This window comes from Pleurodeles waltl, chromosome 11 (genome assembly GCF_031143425.1).
Source record: "Pleurodeles waltl isolate 20211129_DDA chromosome 11, aPleWal1.hap1.20221129, whole genome shotgun sequence".
NCBI classification, from domain to species: Eukaryota; Metazoa; Chordata; class Amphibia; order Caudata; family Salamandridae; genus Pleurodeles; species Pleurodeles waltl.
In genome coordinates this window covers 67,894,916-67,909,775 of record NC_090450.1, presented here as the reverse complement: position 1 = coordinate 67,909,775, position 14,860 = coordinate 67,894,916, and the positions used below count along the sequence as shown (strand labels likewise).

The window sequence follows — 14,860 nt, the reverse complement described above, 5'->3', positions numbered from 1 at the left end:
TTTAATTTATCACTTATGAAATAGTTTCAGCGCAGTCTGATAATTTTGTCACTTTCTTAAGCACTACTAACCAGCCCATTTGTTGGCTTCTAAGAACTAAGGTAGGCACCAGTGGGAGAGCATGAAAAGAAAATGTACAGGAGGGTGTTCAGCCCAATCTAATACCCCCCCCCTCCACAATTAACAGAAGACAGTGCCTTGAATACTAGGAGGTTTGCAACCCTCTTGAAAAGAACAGCTGACCTAAAGGCATCTGACGTGTCAGACTTGTGTAGATCAGTTTGACACTTCTACTACGACAACAGATCTACCCAAATGTTACTGCAAAGAGATGCGTTTTCAAGTATTTCCTCAATTTACTTTAGCTGTTTTAAACTCCCAGCTGGGTGAGTAAAGAATTCCAGAGGGATAAGCTCTGGTGTGGAAGAAAGAGGTGTCTAAATCCTTTTTTAGCTGAATCAGTGATGAAGAGCAAACCTGTTGTTTGCCCTGAGATCCTGAGTAGGACACTCTGGAGCAAATAATCCTGAGACCTAGTTCGCTTGGCACAGTGTGCTGGAGTGAAAACAAGTGGGCTGCTTTGGGTCACTGGCTTAGACAATTTCTATGAAGATTCAGAAACGATCCTTAGTAGGATTAGAAAACACAGGACTGGTAGTATTTTTTAAGTCCTTGTGGATGCAGCTTTATACCCTTTAGCAAAGGCAAAACAGGCTAAGTGGTCAGGGGAAGTTTTATTTTGAGCAACCCCTTTCTAAAGTTCTGTCTTATGCTTTCATTACTCAGATGGTTTGTAGCAGTTATTTGATTTGGTGGGACGAGGCTTTCTGACTTTGGAAGGGCCCAGGGCATCAAGGGCCAGCGAGACCTTAGAGATTAGGCGATTCAGATTATTATGTGGGTAGTGATCGCAGGGTCTAGGTTGTCCGAATGAGGACTTCCGGTTGTATGTTGTTTAGGTTATGCCAAGAGGACGGGGGATGGATATTGTAGCTGGACATGTGTTCGCTTAATGGCAAAATGTCTAAGGTGAACTAGATCTGAAAGTATATATATATATATATATATATATATATATATATATATATATATATATATATATTCATATTCCGTTTTTTAGCCACTAATACATTTCGCCATATTGAACTAACTTGGGGGTATCTGCTCTATACAGAGCTTCCACTTGCAATCCAAAGTAACAGAATGCAGCTGTTCAAATGCTGAAGCAACCTGGCTACAAACTATAAGCTGCAGCAACAGCCCATTTTTTTCACCGCAGAGTATAAGCATTTGGATCCTGTCCAAAACTGTTCATTAAGCCCATTATAAAACAGCTTGTGAAGCCTTTGAAGTCTGGGTCCCTCATCAAGTGGGAAATATCACTAAATTAATCTGCCCTTTGCTGAACCGCCATATCTTCATAAATGTTTGTTATGTAACACATTTTGTTAAGTATTGACACGTATTTGTGAAGAAACAATACATTTTCATGTACCAACTTGGAAAAGCAAACAATATTAATGGTACATCGCTGAGCTTATGTATTTAGGAGAGCATCTTGTAGCTTAAACTGTGTCCATTAGGAAGCCTAGACGAAGTCTACCTGCACCAGATAAAGCCAAAAGTACAACACTGAAATTAACATCTACAGCTGCTACCAGAAGAGGGTTAGTAGCAGTGGCAATACCAACCCAATGATAAAAGGAAAAACCCAGTTGTGTTTCCGCCCACCACGTGAAATTACTTAAAGCATATCCTTAACCTGGATATGCTGCTACAGAGCTATTCATATCTGTCTGGGAAGGTGAGGCCCACTTGACCAGGCCAACAGAAGTGCATAAAGAAAGGCAACATGTTGAGGAGCAGAGAGGTTGCTCCGAGCCTTGCACACAACCTAATGATACTTCTACTTGATTGAGCCAATACTGGCCATAGCCGTACTTCTCATCACCCAGTACTTTGTCATGGTTTCACATGCATCACAAACATGTACCTGTGTAACTAATATGCTCATGCTGGGGCTGCACTGCTAATTAGCCAAATCTCTGAATAACCAACACCTACATTACTTCACAGCTCTTTTCAGATGAGCGACTACATGCAGTTTGTCTCTTCTGTATTTCTAGACACCTGTCCTCAGTTTACATTGCAAGAGAATCTGCACTGTATCTGTATCCTCACACACTGGCTACATATACTGTTGCTATCCACAGAGTTACGCTGCCTCCTGGGCTAGTTTTGCATTCTGTAAATCTCTTCCCCCCCCCCCCCCGCCCCCCCAAACTCTCTAAAAAAAAACAATATGTTCTCTGCATAGCTGTTATTCCATTGACAGGGCAATTAATCTCACACTCAAATGCCTATATCAAATACCATCTTACTCATTACCACAGTATACTAAGCCAGTGGTTGTTAGCATTTTGGCTTCTGTGGTCCCCCAGTGGAACCCGGGGACCCCAGCCTAACTATTTTCAATGACATCAACTTAAAAACTCAAAAAATACAATATTTCACTATGTTTGATTGTTTCTGTATTTGACTCACAAAGAAATATATATATATATATATATACACATACACACACACACACAAAGATATTAATTGCTTTTCAATATTCAGCTCAGGTCACTAGATATTTTAGGGATCAATGACATATGAGGCAATGTAAATTAACAACCGATTAGTAAATGATTAATTATGCTGTATTTCCCATATTTATTGTAACCGTTTACAGTTTTGATTAACTAATAAACTATATATTGATTCATTGAGCTGAGGCCACTCCTAATCCATGTTGGGTTCTGTTTCATGCACTTACACTACCCCCACGAATCAGTCAGAGTGTAACAACTTCATTTTAAGCCTCCAAGTTACTTCACATTTACACAGTTTTAAAATGTTCAGCTTTACATCTTTGTTTATATAGATTCCGTGTATCTGTTAATATTTGATTTTCTATGCAGCTGCGGTAGTGCGGCTACCAACAGCTGTGAAGAGAAGCAGGACAGTGTTTAAAAAGGTTAGCCAGTCCAAGTACCTTTATACTCTCACACCTCCTCTGCGACAGTGTCCAGCCCAACATAGAGCACAACCGCAACACTTTCAGAGGCACCAATCTTCTCATGAACAATAGAATAACAGCGCTGATGCTCAGAAGCTCAAGGACAGATCAGTTCAAGCTCAATGTTTGGGTGATATCAGTATATTGATGCTGAACAGGTTACATCATGAAAGGCTTTGCAGCCTTTTTTCTACTGATGCTGGGCTCCTACAGCGCATGCTCCTCTATTAGCTTAAAGAAAGATAGGTGTTCTTTCGAGCGCCCTGCTTTCTGACCTACAGCCATTACTTTCAAGTAGTTTTGTAGGCAAAGCTACCCCTCAAGTTTTTGTGTGCTGAGTTGATATATGGACATCCTAGTGGTTCTCTCTAAAGATTTTCCCGTTTGCCACTGGGAATCTTGCATTGTGTGCAAAACAAGTGGCACGGTCTATCAACACACAATCTGATGCAGTGACAACTGGCATCATGTGGTAACAGGTCACAAGTAGTTGAGGTGAGGGTCTTCCCGAGTGTGCCAGCTACTGACTGAGGGGAGGGGATACACTTATGCTAGTGCAACATTTTTTGTTTAAATCAAGCTCATATTAATTTCGCAACTACTATTAACTGTTTTTATTAGCATTTATCATTTACATAGTCAGGATACAGCCAAGAACAATGCGTTACTATTCTTCATAAGATTCCAGGTACACAGAAAAGACGGGGTCCGTCAGGATCTGCTCTATTACCCTAACCAGCATCTTAGGCTATTCCCTAACTATCGGAAGTAGGGATCCTCTCAGATACATCTGCAGTCCATATACACATTTCCATCATGAATTGTAGCTAATCGTGCAGCCATTTGCAGGTTTGTCCTTCAATTGCGGCTTCTGCCCCACTCCCTGCGGGATGGCAACTGGCCCGCATTTCAGTACCGTAACTCTTTCAGCCCTCTGAAGGGACAAGCATCTCTCACACTTTAAATAATAAATACCTATCTATGGCTGAGATTGAGAAACTGTAGCCTAGGGGGTACTGCATAAAGCAGCTTTAGGATCCCGTTCAGCTATTGAGATGCAAATTCACCCACCACAGCCCTGATTGCGTGAATGAAAACTATGCTGCAGACCTATCCTAGGAATATGGTCTTAGTGTTTATTTGTATTCCTTAAATTTATTTCTGAGTGCTGGCATGCTGCCAGATTACCAGACAGCGGCATAGTAACAGTACGAGTTCACAGAATCAAACAATTTGGTAAAGCAGTAGTCCCCAGACTGCCACACACTGCTACGTGGCGCAAAACCTATACACGTACCGCAGTATTGCATTCTGGAGAAAATAACATGGCACTGGGTACTTCTTTATTTCCCTCTATGTGAAATAAAGTTCATTTAAACGATGCAATGACTAACAGCTTTTAATTTAAATCAAAATACTCACAATCCTGACAAAAAGGCGCCATGGGATTAACTTCAAAAAGTGATTGCACAAGGGTCCACAATGTTCCAAAATGGTTTGACGGGATTAAAAAAAAAAAAAAAAAAAAACAGTCTTCTAGTTTATTTCCAACAAGTCCACTAGACTACAACTACGGTTGGCAGCGATTCTGGTGGCAAGGCCAAGGAGCTACCTTTCCCAGAAAAACGTCACTCTTTGGGGCTTTATCCAACTCTAAAAGGAATTGTTTATTACCAGCATAGTCGGGTAAATTGTCAAAACTAAGTTTAGATGTGAAATATAGTTCCAGTGCTAAAATGTACCCACCGGATCAGGTCACGTGGCAGTAGATGGTTACTGGATACTGTGGAATATCCTATCATTCACTATTTCCATTTCAAAGCTTAAGAATATTTTATTCAATTTGGATACCAGAATTGTTCCTTTTTAAAACTGGTCTCTCAAATGTTCCAACAGCTTGCAGTCATGGCTCACACCAAGAGGAGGTAACGAGATTATAACTTTAATACAGTATGACATTCATTACACTTCATCTACAGGCATGTTGGATGAGGAATTTAAAAGAAACCCCAAAATGTACTACCTGCCTCAAAGGCTTCCACATCCCAACAAATATATTCTGATGTCTCCACGCTCATAGTGCATTGCATACCACCATGTGCAAACTGTCCAGCTAAAATATAATGTGAAGTTAATCACCCAACCTTCTTCATGCATACCTAAAGCACACTTGCAAAGCAGTCAGGGATTTTGTGTCACTGATTCGTTAAGCCAGTACGGGATTTTTACCAAGTTTCCATGAGCGGCTTTATTTGGACAATTGCGAGAATATTGCATTGCAGAAAAGGAAATGTTTTAAAACATGCATTAACTAGGCAGATTTACCTGCAGCGTTCAACCGACGGTAGGTGTCTTACATATTACGCATCAAAATGCCACACAGGAGCACTCCGAAAACATGTGCCAGCTAACTGAAAAGATGCTCGCGATGCTCCACACATCACCCTATCATGCTACCCGATGTAGACGGCGACACACTCAAAGGCTCGAGCGGCGACACCTCATCGGTGACCGCTTACCGACAACCGTCATCACCCCGTTCCCCTACTTACCGAACGGCATAATCTACCGCACCAAGGTCACCGCCGCAGCCCTGGCTGCGAACAAGATGGACGGCACAACACGCGAGCCATCTACGCGCGAAAGGCGCAGAGGGGCACGAATCCAGAAGTAAACGGGAGGCCAAAAGCGGCGTCGCGAGATCGACCCGGAAGCTTTTGGGAAGCTACCCAGCAGCACCTCGCGGAAGCCATCTTAGGTGTGGAAGTTCCTCATGCAGCAACGATGTTCCCGTTAGTAAAAGCCGCACCTGTCTCTCCCACGTCCTGCGCGCGCGCGCTTGCGCACTGACATCATCGTGCGCGTGCATGATATTTTTTTTAGAGTCGAAGGCAGGGGTATTCACTACCTTCTTCTTCTTTCAAAGCGGTTGTTTTTCTCAACCGATAAGGTGTTGCAGTGTTTGTTTTCTAAGGGTTAAAGTGTTATTCACTATTATTGGGATACTTTCGCTGTAATGCTCTCAGATAGCTCCACTGGTGCCGTATCTCTGCTCCAAATGCAACAGAGCCGGGTGTAGGTTGGAAGTCGACCCATTCATTGTCCTGAACGAGTCACACTTTCAGCGCTTATCCGCTTTACCAACCCCTTGCCCCGCCGCTATCCCCTCTGCCCTTTTGGCTATTTTGTGTAGTGCACCTCATAACATTTTTCCATAGCCTTGTCAAATTAGCTTCCTTCTTTTCCAACATCTTTGGGATTGTAATGGCATCTGGGATTTGTGGATTCCCCTGGAGAAGGCCGAGCAAATAGGCAAAATATAGCAACATTTTGATTTTTTTTTAGGAACAATATGCTCCAGATAAATGTGGCAGTTTTTCTCTAAATATGGCATCCACAAACAGTTTGCTGTTCTAGAATCACCATCTTCCTTCCCAGCTTTCGGGAACATACTGCGCTGAATCCAGAAATCTGATTTTGTACCACAATTTTGGCATTTTTTTCTAAGAAGTAGCCTATTTTCCCTATTTTTTGGGCTCTCAAACTACTTCCAGTTATGGTGGAAACCAGTGAGAAACCGATGGGTGATCCATAAAAGCTATACATTTATGAAAGGCAGACATATTATGATTTTTACCAAGGGGTCCTATGTGTAGATCCCTCAAGGTTCTACCAAGGAAAATAACTGTTGAACTAAAGAAATATTAAAAATTGAGTAGGAAAAAGTTTGTGGCAACAGTTTCATCTGTAACTTTTGTCACAAAGGCTGACAGACAGAAGCAATATACCATTACGTCAGCTAGACCCTTCTGACTGCAGGAATATTTAGGGTTTGAAGGTTCTCCAAGAACCCAAGGTACCCAGAGCCAAAAATTGAGGTGCAGCAGACAATGGCTTTCCATTGAATAGAGACCAATACTTATAGCAAAATAGGCACAGTGAAAAATGGGTATCAAGGAAACTTATGTATTTCTGTAATGGGCGCAATATATGTGAAATGGGTATAATATATGGAGTTTAAATAGCAGTGGTCATTTCTAACTCTGAATTGTGGTCTTCTCTACTAGTGTATGATTTGACAGGTATGTTTCAAAATGTAATCTTTCTTACACACTGGATTATATTTGAAAGGCACAAATGTAGCAAAATCCAATAGTTATAACAAATGGTCTACTATTCTATGCTCTCACATGTCTCTTAATAAAAATGGTACCTTACTTTTGTGGGTGGGCCTAGTGCCCACAACAGGAAATGGCCCAAAATGCAACATGGGCGCATCACATTATTCAAACGAAAACTGGTCCTTTTTTCCAATGTAGGTAGCTTGAGATTTTGGACCCTAGCTCAGCCGGCACCTAGGTAAACCTAGCCAACCCGTACATTTTGTAAAGCTGGACACCTAGGGGCATCCAGGGAGGGCTGACTTGCATGGCTCACACCACATTTTCTTACCCAGAATCCCTTGCAAACCTCAAACTTTGACTAAAAGAAATTTACGTCATATTTCTGTGATGGAAAGTTCTGAAATCTGTCAAGAGCCACAAACTTTCTTCTACCCGGCATTCCTTCAGGTCTCCAGATAAAAATGGTACCTCACTTGGGTGGGTAGACCTAGTGTCTGCAACAAGTAATTGTCCCAAAATGCAACATGGACGCATCACATTTTCCCACCAAAAACTGGTCATTATTTCCAATGTGGGTAGTTCGAGATTTTGGATCCTAGCTCAGCCAGAACCTAGGGCAACCTAGCCAACCTGTACATTTTTGAAAACTAGACACATTGAGGTATGCAGAGTGGACGGACATGCGTGACTCACACAACATGTTTTTCCCCAGAATTCCTTGCAAACCTCAAACTTTGACTGAAAAATAAATTTTCCTCACATTTTTGTGATTAAAAATTCTGTAATTTGTAAGATGCCACAAACGTCCACTAGGCATTCCCCCAGGTGTCATGATACAAATGGTTTCTCACTTGTATAGGTAGACCTAGTGCCTGGGACAGGAAATGTCCCAAAACGCACCATGGACACATCACATTTTCCCACCGAAAACTGGTAATTTTTTTCCAATGTGGGTACCTTGAGATTTCGGACCCTAGCACAGCCAGCAACTAGGGAAACTTAGCCAACCTATACATTTTTGAAAACTAGACACCTAGGGGTATCCAGAGTGGGCTGACTTGTGGGTCTCACACCACATATGTTACTCAGAATCCCTTGCAAACCTCAAACACTGACAAAAAAAAACACCTTTTCCCCCACATTTCTGGGATAAAAAGATCTGTAATCTGCGGGGTGCCACAAACTTCCTTCCACCCGGCATTCCCCAGGTCTCCCAATAAAAATGATACATCACCTGTGTGAGTAGACCTAGTGGCTGCAACAGGAAATGTCCCAAAGCGCAACATGGAGGCATCACATTTTTCTACCGAAAAATGGTCATGTTTTTCCAATGTGGTAGCTCGAGATTTTGGACCCTAACTCAGCCAGCACCTGGGGAAACCTAGTCAACCTGTATATGTTTGAAAACTAGACACCTAGGGGTATCCAGTGTGAGCTAACTTGTGTGTCTCACACCACGTTTTTTACCCAGAGTTCCTTGCAACCCTTAAACTATGAATTAAAAAACATATTTTTCTCACATTTCTGTGATGGAAAGATCTGGAGGTAATCACACATTTCCTATCACCCAGCATTCCCCCAAGTCTCCCGATCAAAATGGTACCTCACTTATGTTGGTGGGCCAAGTGCCCACATCAGGGAGGGGCCCAAAATGTATTATGGGGACTATGATAACAATTGTGAGTGTAGTAATTAGTCCTGGGATCGGCAACGTCTTGGGAAATCTATCAAGCCCAGGGATTTCTGAAAAGTAGACATTAAGGGGAGTCCGGGGAGGTATAGCTTGTGTGGATTTCTAAAGGTTTCTTACCCAGAATATGCTTCAAAGGTGGAACACTAAATAAGAACACAATGTGTCCTTGCATTTCTGTGAAGAAAACTACAGGAATGTGCAGGGATCCACAAACTTCCCACCACCCAGCGTTTCACCACATGTCTTGATAAAAAACGAGACCCCACTTGTGTGCCTGGGAGTAGTGCCTGCTTTAGGAATGGATCATCCCAGAGTCATTAGTAGTCCTAAGGCAAGGACTACCAATGACCCTTGTGTGATGCATTCCTTTAATCCAACAAGACGCCATATCTACTACTGGGATAAACGCCTTTCTAAAACTCTATCCTATGTAGAAGGCAGATATATTGTTCGCAGACTGTTGTTGGGTGTGTGTGCGTCTGTGATGTGTGCAACAGTAAATAACGTTGGTTACCTTAGCTTGTCATCTTCTAACAACAGGTTCCCCAAAAACAATAAAAAAAATGTATTACTTCACCTTGCAACATATCCATCATCACAGCCTTTGGCGTTGGTGGCGCCCAGTGCGAAAATCAGTTTTGGCGCACTCCCTCCGATGACCTCCTCCTTGTATTTCTTCACTACCCAGCAAAAGTGCCCCTAATCTTGTGATAGCCCCTCTCTCATATACAATGCATTTACTTTAAAGCGCTAGTAATGGCTGGCTTCCACTTAGCTATCCACACAAAATACAGATCTATTCTTTGCAAGGGGGAACATTAACCCTCTGTGCTACTTTATGCCATCAAATCTGCCACTAGACAAAAGTCTGATCTCTCTCTGGCAGGAACATAATCACAAGAGTTATCTTGTCATTATTATACATATATATAGGGAGGGAGTGTCTCTCCCTCTCCCCATATGTATATGTAAAGAGATCACTTTTATATGTGTGGTGGATTCCCTGGGGGCTGACCGTAGTTTTCAGGGAAATCACACATGCTTTTTAAAAAGTGGTCTCTCTCTATACCTATATATATGAGAGACAGAGATTTGTCTTCCTCGATATATATATCACGTTTATTTTTTATAGGTGTGTGGTTTCCCTGGGGGCCGATCATGGTCTCCAGGGAAACCACACAACTGTAAAAAAAAAAAAAAAAATAGCCCCCCACAGGAGGTCACCCCTGCTCACAGGGACCTCCTGTCACTTTCTTTCTTTCTTTTAAAAAAAACATTTAACCTTGGAGGGGGGGGCGGAGGGGATGACTGCCCCCGGGGGTAAATCAATATATATATATATATATATATATATATATAAAATGCCCCCAGGGAGGGGCTGGCCCATTTCCACGAAGGATGACGATGACCCCCCAGATGAAATCCCTGGCGTTGGCGTCTAGAGGAGATTCCTTGCCATGGACTGCAGTGCGACTTCAATCCACAGCCAGGAAACCCCTTTCAGGAAGGCCTTGTTTCAAAGGAGAGGCTCCCATTTCAACCAAGGCCTCCCGGAAAGCTGGGGAGGCACCTTTGGGCCAGTTTCCCCACCAGAGTAGACCTGCTCTCTCTCCTCTAGTGGAGAAAACAAATGTGTAGTAAGTGCACCTTGCAGCGCACAGGCTTCAGAGATGGGCAACAGCGGGGGGCTTTGGGGGGGAATGGGAGACACAGAAGCTGTTCTGTGTCTCCCCAGGGCTTAAAAATAAATCCTCTGGTGCAAAGCCCTGGAGTCTTTTTAAAAGCCCTCCCTGGTGACAGTGAATATCAGAAGTTCAAAAATGTGAAAGACAAATTGTTTGTTACTCAAAACGGTGCTGTCTTACAAAGTTCGAGAGTTGTCACACCAGAGAGTCTGTGGCAACAACTAATTGAAGCGCCCATGAAGGACATTGTGGAATTGTTGCAACTAAATGAGCTCTATGAGGCCACGTTTGGTTTCCTCATCTTGACAAGAGTTAAAAGAGAGTTGAAGATCTGTCATATGTGCAAATGCATATTCCCCAAAGTCATGCAACATACCTTGAACATGTCAGATTTACCAAAGCATGTGTGGGAGATGTTGATTTCTTTGACAGTGGGTATCAATGAATACTCCCTTTTTCCACTAGTAGAAGATCTCTGACAATGGCCTACTCGTCAACAGTCGGGAATTCAGAGACTTTCTTAAGAGCGAGAGTACAGCTAACCAGTGGTAAACTGTGGGAGGACAGCAGTCCCCTGATGTTCTTGGTATGCCCAGAGTATGTCTTTCTCAACCAGACAGCTATTATGCCTGGTAGGCTTGACCTAAAAATGCACCAGGGTTGTGTGTGCAGAGTGCGTGTCTGAGTGGATGAATGCATGTCTATGCACACATGTGGTTTCATGCTTGATTCTGAAACAGAGAGAAAAGTGTGGTGGGCCACAGTGGGAGAGCAAATGAAGGAACTTAATGTTACAGTGGTGGTGTGGGATACTGGCATTCCACGCACCCTGCTTTTTATTATTACAGTGACCTATTCCCTGTCATCAATGTGGGTATCCTTAAATACATTGTGCTAGAGTTCACTCTAAGGGCCCGATTTAGATCTTGGCAGATGAGTTACTCTGCCACAGCAGTGACAGACATCCCATCCACTGAAATATAAATTCTACAGACTATAATGGGATCTAGATTTTGGTGGATGGGATATTTATTACCATAGTGATGGAGTAACTCGTCTGCCAAGATCCAAATGAGATCCTAAATCTCTTACCAACTGTATATTGAACTCAAACATATTCCAACAGACATACATGAACGTTCTGAATAACATACAAAGTCTTCCTTCATCTGTGAGGGTCTAGGTTTCTTTGGGAAGACATACTGTCTTCTTTGGCTAACAGGCACTCCTCTGCCATTACTTGGGATCTGTGGGATATAACCTCTCTGGTGTCAACTTCATCTCTTGGTATTTCTGCAGCCAAAGGTTCTTCGTTACCCCACTGAAGGCTGTCCTCTCCACCAATTTGTTCCAGATAACTGTCCATCCTTCCCTGTATACTATGTTTTTAGTGACATTTCAAGTGAGAAGTTGTGGTGGAGATCATTGTTCCCCTGTGTAACCATCACCTGGGTCCATTCATATGGTATTGAAATTTGCTACATGGGTATAAGTCCTTTGTCAACACTTGTTGAGCAGTGTGTACACTAGGGACTACAGCCTTACACTTTCTCGTTTTTCGACCTCTGACTCAGTTGACTGAATTTATAATCAGTCTCCGAAAGAAGGTATCCAAGGGCCGTTGGAACAGTGTCACTGGAAGTTCTCTTGAACAACATGCTTGCTAGCAAGCACTTGGTCCTCCACTGTGAGGTGTTCCTGTGAGCACATAGAAAAATGTGAAGTTTCCTAGAAGACATTTGGTTTTTGGTTGAGAGTGTGTGAAAACCCGTCTCAAGCAACAACCATACTCCTTGTCAGCGTGAACCACAAAGGTCACTAAATTAACCAGTGCTTAAATTAACTCTCTGCTGGCATGGCACAAAAGCAGTCAGCCTTAACCTAGAGGAAATGTGTACAGTATTTATACAGGACACAAACATAAATCAAGTGAAAACAATACTGTACAAGAACAACCCCAAACCAATTTATAAAAATAGAGTACATTTTAATAACTAAACTGAGATCTCATGTGGCTGGTCGTCAATGGTGATCGCTGTAGCACGAAGAGTCAGGTTCACTGGAGCTTCACGTTGGTGGGCATCACAGGAGGTAGAGTCTCACTGCAAGCAGGCCCATTTGCTGTAACAAAGAGCCTGAAACTTCTGGATTTCTCCTTTTATTTAAGAGAAGTGCCTTGTAGCAGTGGCCAGCAAGGCTCAGGCAGGTCCAGGTGCAGGCCTAGGCTTTCTTCTAGAGACAGCAGGGCAGTCCTTCCAGCAGGGAGGACAGTCCTTTTTTCTGAGTCTTCCACATGTACAAAAGTTATCTCATGGGTGGTTCAGGAGTCCAATGTTTATATCTGGTGCCAGCTTTTGAAGTGGGAGAAATATCTAGATTATCCCCCACCTGGTTCTGAAAATGTATCACTCCCCCTGCCCAGTCTCCAAGTGGTCTGGGTGACAAAAGGCTGTTGTCAAGTTCCTTTGTGACTGTGCTGGAGGCAAACCTTTGCAATGTAAGTGGGGCAGGAACAGCTCCACCCCCATTCCTAGCAGGATGGCCCATCCTGCTACACCTAGTCCCCCTTTATCTCACTATCTGGGAGGAGGCACAAAGACCACATGGCATGCTGTTCACAGTCATGTGTCCCTAGGCACAAGAAGCAGGTACCAAACGCCAACTTTCTAAAAGTGGCTTTTTTTTTAGAATTGTGACTTAAAATCCAACTTTCTTCATTAAAGAGGGGTTTAAATTACAAATCATTTAGATGTAAACATAATTTTTCTATCCCCACACTTCAGTTATCACGTATTAAGTGCAATAAGGTAAACCAATATTATCCAGTGGGAAAGATAGACCTTGCAATTGTGGAAACCATTTTAAGGGTTTTTCAGTACCAGTACATATAAAACTTAAACCCACATGCCCAACATTTTAAATACAGTGCACCCTGGTCTATGAGCCTTCAGGACCTACCTTAGTGGTGGTTTGTATATACTTAAAAGGATGGGTTAGGCCTGGCAAAAGGTTTGATTTGCCAGGGGGAAATGGAAGTTTAAAACTGCACTGGAGGAAGCAGTGGCACGCCCAGGACATGTTTTAAAAGGCATCTTTGTTGAATGGCACAATGAACGATGCAGACCCCCTGGTAGCGTTTAACTTACAGTCCTTTGGTATAGAGTACCATTGTCTAAGGACTTAACAAGTAAATTAAATGTGCAAAGTAGGTGTAGGCCAATTGCACCATGTTTAAGGAATAGAGCACAAGCACTTTAGCACTGTTTAGTAAAGCGCACATAGTCCTAAAGCGATAAAAAACTAATCACCCAAATAGAAGGGATGAAGACAAAATGGGGATGGCCCAACAGAGAAAGTCCAGTTTTTCTACAGCTTTATGCAGTGTCTTGTTCAACATGCACATAAAGGTGGCTTGTGTCCATCAAGATGCTACCTTATGCTATTAGATTTGCAGTTCTTGCATATTTTCCTTAAAATCATGTCCATTGAAAGGTGGCCCATTGTCTATGCTGCGGTGGACTGGGAGGCAATATGCTGTGGAAATCTTCTCTTCTGGCTTGATTTTCTCATATGTCAAAAATGTCACATCCTGGGGTATAGGATATTTTGAGTATTTGTCCATGAGGGGTTGTTGTCCATCTGGTAATCTGCAGACATCTGCACTGACTCACCCAGAGCTCTGTGCAGACGCCCTCTATAATAATTGTGGCCAGAGAGTTTTGTGTGTCTGTGGCTTAGCAGAGAAGGCAAAATGTAATCATCCATGAGCCATGCTTTTTAGCCACAGGCAGGCTTTCACTCTGACAATCCCCTTGTGTCCGTGACAGGTTAGCATGCTAGTGAAGCTCTGGAAGCTTTTTCAGATGAGAATTTTGTGCCCTCTTATGAGGGTTGCCTTCCCTGTTAAACTCCTGACTATCCATATTTCAGCCAGAGTCTTCATCTCTTACAGAATGTATTTCAGCTATTTTTTGTGGTGTAGTCGTTGCCAGTTGCACTCATAGCTCCATGCATGTGGCACAATCCGTTTCTAGGGCTACAGGGAAGTGGTCCTGTGATATGAGTTGTACAAAGGCTTCCATGGATTTGCCCAGATGGTGGTTCTGCTGTGATCTTTGCTGGATGCACGGAGAAGTAATCAAATGGGTTGTCAGTACCTGGCCTACATTTGACCTCAGATTTATACCGTTTGAGTTAATAGGGATGCTTCTCAACGCTGGGTGAGAGAAACTGTGATGTTTCTTTGAACATCTGTACTAACAGTTTGTGGTAAGGTAGGATGGTGAAGTTTCTCCTG

General features: G+C 42.8%; 1 protein-coding gene across 1 annotated transcript in view; it reads right to left on the bottom strand.

The window, feature by feature from the left end:
* Positions 1 to 5,742, bottom strand: part of ZNF639 (zinc finger protein 639) — a 31,290-nt gene extending 25,548 nt beyond the window's left edge. The window contains exon 1 of the mRNA XM_069213072.1: positions 5,614 to 5,742. The gene's annotated coding sequence lies outside the window, so the exon portion shown is untranslated. The remainder of the gene's footprint in view (positions 1 to 5,613) is intronic.
* Positions 5,743 to 14,860: the final 9,118 nt, after the last annotated feature.